The following is a 12,894-nucleotide window of genomic DNA, read 5'->3' on the forward strand; positions in this document are numbered from 1 at the left end:
CTCCGCGGAACGGATAATAAATAAAGGTTTATCGTAAATTTTCCGTTTTACAGAATATTTTGCGGTTCTCCGGAGATTTTCCGTGTCTCAGGGAATTATCCGTTTGTCCGATTAAACTGGTGTGTATTGAGTCAGTGATAGAACCAGTGATGCGTGAGCGACGGTTATTAATAGATCGTTGTATAATCCGTTATCTGTGAGCAGCGGTTATTAATAGATCGTTGTGATTATATACACTGTTTACAGTCAGATAAAAATAACCGTCTTATTACCCTTTTCAGTCGAGAAATAAAAATCGGTGGTTTTGATATTAAAGTTACTTGCAATTTAAATATCGAATTTAGTTCAATAAAGAATAATCTATTTAAATGTGACCAATGAACAGGAAAATGCACGTGGTAACTTTGCAATACTACAAATATGTTCACCTTACAAAATTCTTCTTTATTGTCATGTTAAGATAAATCAGTTCCTGTAAAAACAGTAAAAACAGGGTCTTAATTACTGCAGATGCCGTAATCCGACATAATGTCATACTGATTTGACACTTGTCTACTGTGAGTAACACCTGCTGTGATATTTTTGCAATACAACATGGACAAGCGGAAGGTCGTAAATCAATCTGTTGATCCGAATTTAACTTTACCTGTGCAGATATTTATTTATGGAGGATATCATAGATACATGTAATAAATTGTATTGTATTCAACAGAGATAATTTAAATACACAATTTAATTTATTAAGACATATTTGCAGGTATACATTGAACATGTTTATTCCAACCAAGAAGGTTTGATATTGAATGGTTTTTTTTTTTTTTATCAAACTTTGATCTGATCAGTCTCGTAGATTATAAACGAGTAATACGTTTATAGTTACACATTGTTACTCTTCTAACTCTTCTGACGTCTTTTTCTTTGTGCTATTAAAAAAACCTCACAATTTTCCACATCAGATCGACATTTATATATATATGAATACTGGAAATCTTTTTTCCGTCCGACACCACGCTCCCCACAAGAGCCCCAAGATATAATCATACCTGTCAATCACTAGCCTCAAGTTGAACATTTTGGTCAGCCTTCCTCGTGCTTTCAATTATGACATCGTTGCGAATTTTTTTTTTTTTAAATTGACATGTGAAAAGAATAAAGTGATGGGAAGTTTATTTTACGACCTATCAGAACTTCTTGTGATTCTAAAAAGATTTTTCTTAGGCCGCATTTCTTTCTAACAAGAATTTTGTAAACGTCGCGTGTGTTACTGTTTTCTAAACGCTACACGAGTACATTCCGTGACATGGTCTGAAAAATGTCGCAGGTTTTAAAAAGGCTCAGCATCAGCGACTTAAATGTCGATGATTGATTACCTGTTGTCAATCAAATCATCAGCTGATAGTAAGTGCAATAAAATCAGCCAAGCGTGCATGGTCGGCCGCACATGCTACTTAATATTATGTAATTAGTTATGATAATGTAACAGGTAAAATCGATAATTACATAATAGACATTTAAAAGGCATGAACGGTTTTCAGATTGTTTCAGTTCTAATTATTTAATTTACCAATAAAAGAAATATGTTTTTTTTTTCAGGTCTGTCTGAGGAAGAAACATTCTACACATTATTGTTCTCTTATTTATCTTCTCAGTTTTTATTTACGATTCGAATATAAAATAAAATATCTTTTCCTATCCGTTCTTTTCTCATTATTTCTACATTTCGTCGCGAGTTATATGTTCTAGTAATTTCGTAGATTAGTTTTCTTTTTAAAAGACATGAGTTTCCTATCTTTATTCATATTTGAAAACGTCATGTGAGGGAGGGTAAGAAGGGGTCCTGATCGATCCCAAATGCCGGGCTTAAAAAACAAAATACCGAAATCCCGGACTTAAAATCACGAAATCCCGAGGTCCCCTAATTCGAAAAAGAATTTCCGGTACCCGAAAGTGTTACTCTTGAAATCCCAAGCTTAAAAACACCCGATCCTGGAGTCCCGATAAAGGTCCTATCCCCCCTCTTATATATTCTCAAAACGTGAAATATTACTGTAACAAGAAATACACGAATGAAACAGCTGCTGAAACGTCTATTATTGAAAACTAGTTTTTCGTTTGTAAGATACGATGGTTATTTTTATTGTAATAAAATGTTTGGATTGGAAGAGAATTTGATCGAACATTTAAATGCATTGCTGGTGAAAGCGGGGTCAAGGTTGACACGATAATATCACATGTGTTCATGTGTTTAAAACTTTAGGGGTTTCCTGTTCAATTTCATGGATAAAATCATCAATCGGAACTACTCGGCCGGCTTTTTGTTTGCACGAAGAAATAACTCTTCAATAATTATTGTACTGTATAGCGAGAGTAGTTATGATTGATAAAATTATAAAAGATATTATTAGACTAGCATGTAACTGTGTCCAGTGTGTATTCTTTGTAAAAAAAACCACAACGTCATATTCAACTGGCTTAAAATTCTAAGATAAAAAAAAAAAAAAAAAATCGAGATTTTTTTCTCAGTAAAATAGTTTGCAGCAAAAAAAACTATTTACGAGATTTTTTCTAGGTAAAATAAAATGCAGCAAATTTTCTCAATTATAATATAAAACTTACTGAATAGCGTAAATATGTGTTTACAAAAAAAATCGATATTTTCTTTTGTTCTTGAAGAACAAGACTATGTAGGATAAAAAAATCTTTACGTTTTAGAAATCAGTCACAAACAGTAGAGGGTCACTACTTGATAAGGCAATGGGTATAATTAGTAAAACTCTTTGAAGCCCCCCTTTGAGTGTACAACAAATTAAAGATATCTTTTTTGAATGATTTGTGTAGCCTTGAAAAAGACTGTTATGAAAAAGTTTCTGCTGCATCTCTCGTAGTTCTTGACTTGGTTTTCTTAGTGTGGTAGGAGGTGTTCGATCTTCTTGGTGAAACTGGGGTCATCTAACTTGGTTTTGAAGTAACTTATCGATTTACCATAAGACCTTTCAGGAAATATTTTGCGAGGTACATCGGCTGTTGCACGTCCTTCTAATGCTATTACTACTGGGACAACTTTATATAAATGGTCAATAAAGCGGTTGCAGTACTCAATAGTAAGATCTCTGGTCCAAAACTCTTGTAGAGCTGTCTGAAGGTCATCTTTAGTTTTAAGGTTTTTTTTAGCAAGTCTGCGTTTCAGCATATTCCATACCATTTCAATGGGGTTGATATCGGGAGATTCGGAGGGCCAGCAGTCCCACCACTGAATGCCATTGTCGATCATGAAACTTTTGGCAAGCTTGGAGCGATGTTTTGGGTCGTTGTCTTGTTGAAAACGATGACCATCTGGATAAACAGATTTGATAAAAGGCAGAAGAGTCTTTTCTAAAATGTTTTCAACGAAAAAATCGGACTTAAGAATCCCGTCGAAAATCAGAAGACGTGTGGTTCCCCTACGACTAATACCTCCCCATACATGCACTTTTAATGGATTCTTCGGTTGTGGAATTGGTGTAGCAGATTCATTTCTTAAACGATAAACAACAACTTTGTTATCATGAAGTTGCACTGTGCATTCGTCGGTGAATACAATGTCATTAAAATTGTCATTATCTAACACAAGCTGTTTACAAAAATCTACGCGTTTGACTTTGTTGACTTCGCGGATCATTTGACAATAACGAGGTGCACTTGCAGTGTAGCCAGCTTCCTTGATTACTCTATTTACTGTGGTACTGAAATAAATGCAGCGTTTGTACTAACAAACGACAAACTGTAGACGTATTTTTAGCGTTTGCATAGTTTGTCAAAGTTTCTGTAAAATTTGCAAACGTATGTTTAAAAGAAATGATCAAAACATGTGCGAGCTTAGCCGTTTGCATCGTTTGTGTTAGAAAGAAATGCATCCTTAATGAGTCTGAATCCGTAACCGTCAAAATAGCATGCTTTACAAAAAGATCAGCCAATTCAAACGTTTTTTTACACAAAGATGCATTACATGTAAATTAAACATTTATTTAAGTATTTTTTTTTTCATATCTATCTTTTTCGTATCTATCAATTTGGTTACAGAGTTTATGCAAGTAAGTTGTACCGTGTGGTGCGTTTTCAGATTCATTTCTCAACAGCTTCCTGTGAACCGAAATATTTCGGCGGGGGTATCAACGGCGGCAAGCTTACAGTTTAACTTGCTTGAATTTTATTTAAGTCAGTTTATTGAAATAAAATTGAAAATGGAAATGGAGAATGTGTCAAAGAGATAGCAACCCGACCATAGAAAAATTGCAGCAGAAGGTCACCAACAGGTCTTCAATGTAGCGACTCGGAAACTCCCGCACCCGAAGGCGTCCTTCAGCTGGCCCCTAAACAAATATATACTAGTTCAGTGATAATGAACGCCATACTAATTTCCAAATTGTACACAAGAGACTAAAATTAAAATAATACAAGACTAACAAAGACCAGAGGCTCCTGACTTGGGACAGGTGCAAAAATGCGGCGGGGTTAAACATGTTTATGAGATCTCAACCCTCCCCCTATACCTCTAGCCAATGTAGAAAAGTAAACGCACAACAAAACGCACATTTGAAATTCAGTTCTAAAGAAGTCCGAGTCTGATGTCAGAAGATTTAACCAGATAAAATAAACAAGTTGACATTGTTTTTGCAGAAGATTAATTCAGACATTAACGTACTTTGGCTTCCCATTTGTTCCACTGTGTAGGATAACTTATTTACGCATTACATCATTAATAATTACCAATATTAAAATGCTGAAATGCAAGTTGTATACTTATTATTTTACTAATTTTCGTTTTGGTTCCGTTCAAATTTGCTGTTATAGCATGTATAGATTCCTTGAATTTCATAACTTAGACTTTAACTTATCTAGTTTCAGTTGTTAAATACTAGTCAGTAAAGAGCTAAATATTTTGCCTTCCAGCAGAGCCCCAACAATTAAGCATCAGACGTATACGTGATACATTAATCTTATATATATGTAATATCAGCAATGGACTCCTAGACTTTTTCTCTTTTTATAGCCGACTATGCAGTATGGGCTGTGCTCATTGTTGAAGGCCGTACGGTAACCTACATGTATAGTTGTTAATTTCTGTGGCATATGGTCTCTTATCGAGAGTTTTCTCATTGGCAATCACACCACATCTTTTTTTTTAAACGGACTCATTTAGCATTTGTTATATTCTCAACGGTTGAGAAAAACTCCATGGATGACAAGTCAACTGGGGTTTTGAGTTGAACATTTTGATTGTGTATGTTTATTTGGGTTTGAATAGGATTTATATAGAAGAAGAGAAAATATATGGACAAAAAGTGCACAACAAAGGGCCAAAAAAAGTAAATAAAATAGACACCAAGAAAACAAAGAATATAGAATAATGGGGAAAAATATGAAGACTACAGAAAAATTACTTACAACTATAAGACAATATTCAAGACCCTCGTATGTGTTCAAATACAATCTGTATACACTATAGTATATATCTTGCTATAAAGTTCCGTTCTCAATGTTATTTGCTCGAGCATGACTGTCTGATTCTATTTAATTTTTAAATTGATGTCCAGTGGCAAACATTTCTAGAGTCGTGTCATTCAGGAAGTAAATATAAGAAAAAATGAATCTGTTCATGAGCGGGTTGGTAAAAATAGAGCTCCCTACATGTATATATCTTGTTTAAAAAAATATTTATTTTACTCAGCTATCTTCAAGGCACTATCAAAATAATAAATTGAACACGGGTTTGACAGTCAGTAAACTGTCCCACAAGAAATAGATTGAATGTTGCATGTACACTAGTCCAATTTGTAATGTTGTCTTTACGTCCTTCCACATTCTTTTTTTTCAAAATCCGGGATCCGCTTTCGAATATATTATGGTAGTCTGTCAATGGAGCCAGAGATACATTTAACGACCTTGACTGGCTACACAACCCTTGCACGGTAGATAAATACATCATACACAGATACACTGGCTGGTTAAAGGGACAATAAACCAGAAGTGTAAATTGCCCCAGGTATTTTAAGTATATTGTGTGTAATGTGTCAACAGCCACGTGTTAGTGAATTCAAAGATAATCAAAATGATCCAATTCTCGTAGTAATCTACCATGCAGCTACGCATCATCGCAAACAACTAGCTTTGCATTGTAAGATATTTAATTATACCCCCGCTTTGAAAAAGGGGGGTATACTGTTTAACCTCTGTCTGTCCTTCCGTCAGTCCATCAGTCTGTCAGTCAGTCAGTCAGTCCGTCCGTCCCATGAATATTTTTCGTCACATTTTTGTCAGAAACTACACTACCAGGATTTCTGAAATTTGGTTTCAGGCTTGATATAAGTCAGCTATACCGTGTGACGCGTTTTCAGATTCATCACTCAACAACTTCCTGTTTACCGAACACTTGTTTGATTTTACACATGATAGCCAAGTGGAAAATTTTTCGTCACATTTTTTTCAGGAACTACAATACAAGGATTACTGAAATTTGGTTTAAGGGTTAATATAAGTCAGCTATACCGTGTGATGCGTTTTCAGATTTATCACTCGAAAACTTCCTGTTTACCGAACACGTGCATATTTTTACACAATTAATATTATCCACTTGCGGCGGTGGTATCATCAGTGAGCAGTAGCTCGCAGTTTCACTTGTTTTATATAAACCAACATCAAATGCAAAAGAAATATTAGAGATGGACATTTCTGATTAACTGGTGAATTAAAAATTCCATAGAAATCTCATTTATCTGGGTTTATTTTTCCAAGTTAGTCAGTATAATAGCTTAGTCGAAGTGTTTGGTCCGAGGTTTGGTCTTAAAATGATTAGCCGTGTAGTTTTTTTCTCAAAAAACGAACGGCAAATTGTAATTGAAACAAAAAGAAAATAGAAAAAATAAAAGTTATTACCGGACCATAGGTGATCATAGGTTGATGAATAATCATTTAATTTGTAAAATGAAATATATTTATGACCATTTAGGCACACATGAATATTCAATTTATTAAACGATCGAGGGATACCAGCTATTTCTCCGCGCGTGGCCCTGATGAAGCTCAGAGCATTTCACACAGACGGGCTAAGAATGTAAAGTAGTGAAAATATATAAGAATGTAAAGTAGTGAAAATATATAAGTTATTAGCTAGCACACCAGTGGCGGATCCAGAAAATTTCATATGCACTAAATGCATAAGAGGGGGCGGGGCGGCCGCTTCAGTTATTCCCTCTATAATCAACAAATTTTCTTTTCCAGCAAAGGAGGATCTGTGTCCTGCATTCTGTATAAAAATGCTAAAAATTATAGGTATTAAAGTTTTATTCTGCTGGACAAGAGATCACCATCGATTTTAAATTTAGAGTATCAATTCTCTGCGTGTCGCCATGTCTATGAACCACAAAGGACCAAAACAAAAGTAGCCTTATGTAGTCGTAATCGCGTGTCGATATCGTGTCAATCGTACGGTTGTTTTGTCCGACTAACTAACTTGAAACGGAAAATGGTGTTTTTTTTTTTAAAAGTAACCAAGGTCTGTCGTTTTTAACTGTTTATATGGGAATTGGTAAAAAAGTCATAGTTCAAAGTCATAAATGAGCGTAAATAAGTGTTCCGTGAAAATTGTTTTCGAAAATCTAATTTGTTCATAATTCTTTTATGTAATAAACTTATTTAAATAAATTCGTACCTTCCCTTGTCTGATCACCAGCATGGCTAAAGGTATTACTCCCAAATGTATTGTGAGGTGACACGTTCAGGTATTCAAGCGATTTCCTGTCGGACTTTCAAGTTCATGCATCGCTTCACTTCTAAGGGTATTGATCAGTGTATACGACCGATAACTTGAAACCTTCCATTTTGAACTATCAGGTGTATAGTACATGTAGTATAAATCTCTGTCTTGCGTGTCTGGTATACTAGTCATTACTAAACGCATAAGCTTGTTTATAAATTACATTTCTGGTGTAAAGAATATTGTTTATAAAAATCTAAATAATTCCCCCCCAAAAAAAGATTTGATAAAATAAAAATCTGTTTTCACATTTTTTAGGGTAAATTTGGGGAAATGAAAGTACTCGTTCTCAAAAGTGTAGGACAGTTTGAAACATACAAGAAATGTTGATTTAACAAAAATATACGCACTAATCGACCATTCTTTTATACGCCTTGATAGAAAGTTAAGGAACTATAGATAGTTGCAATTCAAAATAATATACATTTTTACATTGAACATAAGAAAGAAACATACATTTTGTTTATTTGGGTTAAAAGTTTTGTAAATAAACTAGTCCTCGTATGACAACAGTATGTTATCATGGGATGTCGATGGACGAAGAAGAAGAAGAGAACTTATTTGAATTAAATACAGGTCGATATTTAACTTGCCTTGGGTTCATCGAAGTTATGGACATAGTAAAATCACAGATTTCTATTTCAACAAGATTGTTCTCGAACAAAGGAAGGAGTTCGTCATCACAATTGTTGGCTATAATGTATAATGATGTGAACATGGTTCTGAAAGTACATTATGCCAAATTTCCTGTTCCGACATGCATGTTATATATGCCACTGGACAAACACTAATTATCCCCAAGGGATGTGAATATTTTGCTGGAAAACTATTGAGTATCAAAGTTTCAAATTAATTTCGGGATTTATTTTCCTTCTTGGTATTCAATATTCAATAACAGAAGAAAGAATAAACAATTTGTCCGCTAAATAGGGGTATTCTTGTTATAGTTATATTAAAAAATAGGGATATATGACATTAAATTGGTTCTGTCTTTTTTTTATACATCGTTAAAAAGATGCGTGTTTAAGGTGAACGACACAAGAACCCTGTAATACTAGTACGAGAGTATAGCATGTAAACATTCCTTCTCAATAATATGGTTGTATTGGAAATATTTTCATACAGATTGACAACTCATGGTCCGATATGCATGTAATATTTGCCACATGACGCCCATAGTTCTTTCTACCATCATCATCTTATTCTTTGATATTGCTGTAAACATCGATGGTTCACACCAAAACAAAATGGGAGTAATGTACCTTCTGATAGCTTGTCCGTGTTATACACTTGTGAAACTTAATATATAGACGAAATTTCGGTATTGAAATGAATCTACATCTCACAAACAGGATTTTCAAATAACGATTTTGAGCAATCGTTGTAGGTTCATGAATATTCATATGGTGCTTTTCTTTAGCGCCAATTGGAAAAAAACGTATCTTTAAATAAAGTTTGCATTATTAAACATATTCCTCAGAAATCAGTTATCATAAAACCATACAAGTTATGATAAACCTTGATAAAACACAGTTCTGTTATCATAAAACATAAAAGAATGCACTATGTAAACTGGAGTAAAATTATGAGACAGTTCTAAGCACTGTACATGTACTATAGTAAAGTTGTAAGTCTGTTCTGTCACAAAACTTGTAAGCGATGGTCCATGCAGTTATATTCACGTCTGGAAATGTCCCTGGCTGTTTATCCAAAAGATATAGTCTGGTTTTTTTTCTGTTTCCCATCGTTTTTTTTAGAAATGCATTTAAGAGTGAATCGTTAACTGGGTAAAGACCAGTGGCAAATATCTCTGTGTACGTTCTGTCGATTTGGGAAGATATTTTCTAATTCATTTGAAAATATCTATATGTGTTTGCAATGTTCAATGCTTGGACTTTGAAAAGGCGCAAATAAAGCTAACTAAATATTATTTTGTTAAAAGAGGTAATACAACAAATTTAATTTTTGAAACAATTAAATAATTTTGTAAACATCGCGTGTGAGGGTTTACACGGAGTTAAAAGAAAAGACAACAGGGCAAATCTGATAAAAAAAAAATCCCGAAAATTAAACTTAAGAACAGTAATTGAAACCCCCTCCTCAAACAAATGTACCTCATGACCTGTATTATGCTGAGGTACAATTTTTTTGGTGAAAAAAATATAGAATGCTGGAAGTGTTTCGATGTGCTATTGGAAAATCCTTTGAAAAAAATGGGTAGTGTTCACCTGGCCACGGCTTAGGTAGCACTTCACAGAAAATATAGTTGCAATTGAGCCACAAAATGTTGAATGACCTTCCAGCCCTGGCCTTCTAATACGTTAGGCCAACTGTTAGTGTCATACATGCAAAACTACAGACCTATCTACGGAGTGCTACCATACTAACATGCTACCGATACTAGTATGCTGAAGAAGTAATGAAATTAATAGAACCAGAGCCGGATTTAGTGGGGAATGGCGTTGATAGGAGTTTTTAATAGTCTTGATTTGATTGATTGATATACATGGAAGTTTTACACTGACACAATGACTGGCTATACAACACATAGAAGTTTTTGACGACATTGACTGCCTAAACAGCCCTTTGAGTCTCAGTCGGCTATAAAGGGGGAATGACACGGTGTCCGCCCCTTTTGTTGAAAAATAAATATTGATTATGTAGGGAATCACTTGAGAATGATTGGAGCTGGTCCTCTCATGACATTATCAGTTAGTCTCCCCTCTCCTTATATATAAAAAAAATCTGGATCTCCCACTGAGAACAAGTTTAATAAATTAAAAAAAAGAATGTGTCACTAGTATACACGGATGCCCAATCCGCACTATCATTTTCTATGTTTAACAGACCAGGGACTAGAAAGTCCCTGAGTGGACTGACGGAATGAGGTAATTCTAATTTGGCATTAAATTTAGAAAGATCATATCATTGTGAACATGTGTACTAAGTTTAAAATTGATTGAATATCAACTTCATCAAACACTACCTCGACCAAAAACTTCAACCTGACGTGGGACAGACGGACGAACGAACAAACGAACAGACAGACAAGAAACAATGCTGAGAATGGAACATCCTAAGTATATATTTTTAATCTTTATTGCAAAATTACACCCATAAGGGTCAAGCAATATAAACAAACATTTGTAAATACAATGTAATATAAGGTAATCTTATACACTCCCAGTCCTGAAACACAAACAAAATTAAAAGTCATCTGATTGCAATCTTATAACTGTTAATACTGATGAAGTCGCTTTATCATTGATTTATAAGATACAAGTTGTGACCTTCGAAATTGTTTTATATTATTTTATTTGTATATTTTCCTATAGACTTTTAAGGTACCTCCGTTGTCTTTAAAAAAAATCCCTTCCATAATATCCAAAACTTCATCGTTGATTTGAAAAAAAAAATGATTTTAGATTTTCGATTATCAATTGAAATGAACCTACTAGAGCCTCAACTTCCAAGCGCACGATAATGTCAATCATTACACATCACTTTAACCCTGAATTGACATTCCACAATCGGTCAGTATATAACATCACCTGTGTTTATAGTTACAGGGTATTTCCCGCCGTTGGAAAATCCCGTGCAGTCGACACAATTGATTTTTAACATTCTCTATCATGAGCGAGGTCAAGTTTTAGATCAAGTTAATTACATATATTTTTAACGTTAATTATTTAATTATTAAAAAAAAAACGTATCATCATTTCTTTTCTTTTCTTTTTTTTTGCTAGTATAGTAAATAAATCTCAGTCCCGGAATGTAGATACACTTAAAATAAGACCTGGAAGTGTCTTCTTATAAAAGGAGAAACTGTCTTTCACATTAAAATTTAAAAGAATATTATCGCTCAGGCATATTTTAAATTTTGTAATAAGATGATTGATTGTTGGTTGTTTAACTTCCAGTGGCAAATATTCCATAAATGTCAGGACGAACTTAGTTTTAAGATCGAACTCTCAAAAAATAATTGAAAAACAGTAATGATGACAGAAGAACTTTAATACGTGTGAAATAACCATCCAATCTTTTAAATATAACTTATTTATATTTCAAAAAGTAACAGATTAGTTTACAAGACGTGCATTGACGTACTTTCATATCTTTAAAATGGAACTTCTTTGTCTAAAAGACAACCCACGAGTTGTCGAAATCCAGTTGCATGCATACTATATACTTACATATGCACATTATGCATCGACGATCGTTGTATTACGTTACATACTGCTATACCAATTGACCCCTGATATCAACTAAGGTTAGAACTTCCTATAGGCCGTTCATTTTATTTTTGTTCCAATAAACGGTTCTTGAATCAATTATAATTTCTGAAGTATTTACGATGAAAGCATTATTCTCAAATCGTCTTACACAATGATAAAATTGTATTTATACCACAATTGAAAAGTAATTTAATAAAACAAATGACAGATGAACTGATTAATTATAAAGATGAATGTATGTCCATATGCTCATATATATACACATTCGGACTAAAATTCGCAACTTGTCATTATCTCATCGTAGCATATTGTTAATGTTGCTAATATATGCCTTCAACCCCAAGAGGTATAAATGTGCATTTCATTCTGAAAGATTAATGGATCAGCAGGTGATCAAGATCGTTTTAAAAATTCCTATTTGCCAATGAAGTTTAAATGATCTTCTGCCTCAGACATACACATGTATTTTTCAATCATAAAAGTAAACCTTTAACCCCGAGAAATATATAATCTGTTTCTCTCTAAATTTACAGAAACATTATGTGATAAATTTTTGAAAATTCCGTATATCTCAATCGATTAATGATAGTTCTGTAAACTTCTACATATATTACAATCTGTACCTCAATACAACCGTCCCTCACACTTAACGGATAATACAACGATCAATTAATGATTGAACGTCGCTCACGCATAACGGATTATACAACCGACCTTTTAATAACCGTCGCTCACGCATCACTGGTTCTATCAATGACTCAATACACACCCGTTTTATCGGACAAACGGATAATTCCCTGAGACACGGAAAATCTCCGGAGAACCGCAAAATATTCTGTAAAACGGAAAATCTACGATGAACCTCTA

The 12,894-nt window shown here is 33.9% G+C and overlaps 1 long non-coding RNA gene across 1 annotated transcript in view; it reads left to right on the top strand.

Moving 5' to 3' along the window:
* The window catches only part of LOC134711936 (uncharacterized), a 65,031-nt gene that overhangs the window by 17,567 nt on the left and 34,570 nt on the right, over positions 1-12,894 (top strand). The window lies entirely within an intron of this gene.

The sequence above is a fragment of the Mytilus trossulus genome, chromosome 3, assembly GCF_036588685.1.
Source record: "Mytilus trossulus isolate FHL-02 chromosome 3, PNRI_Mtr1.1.1.hap1, whole genome shotgun sequence".
Lineage (NCBI taxonomy): Eukaryota > Metazoa > Mollusca > Bivalvia > Mytilida > Mytilidae > Mytilus > Mytilus trossulus.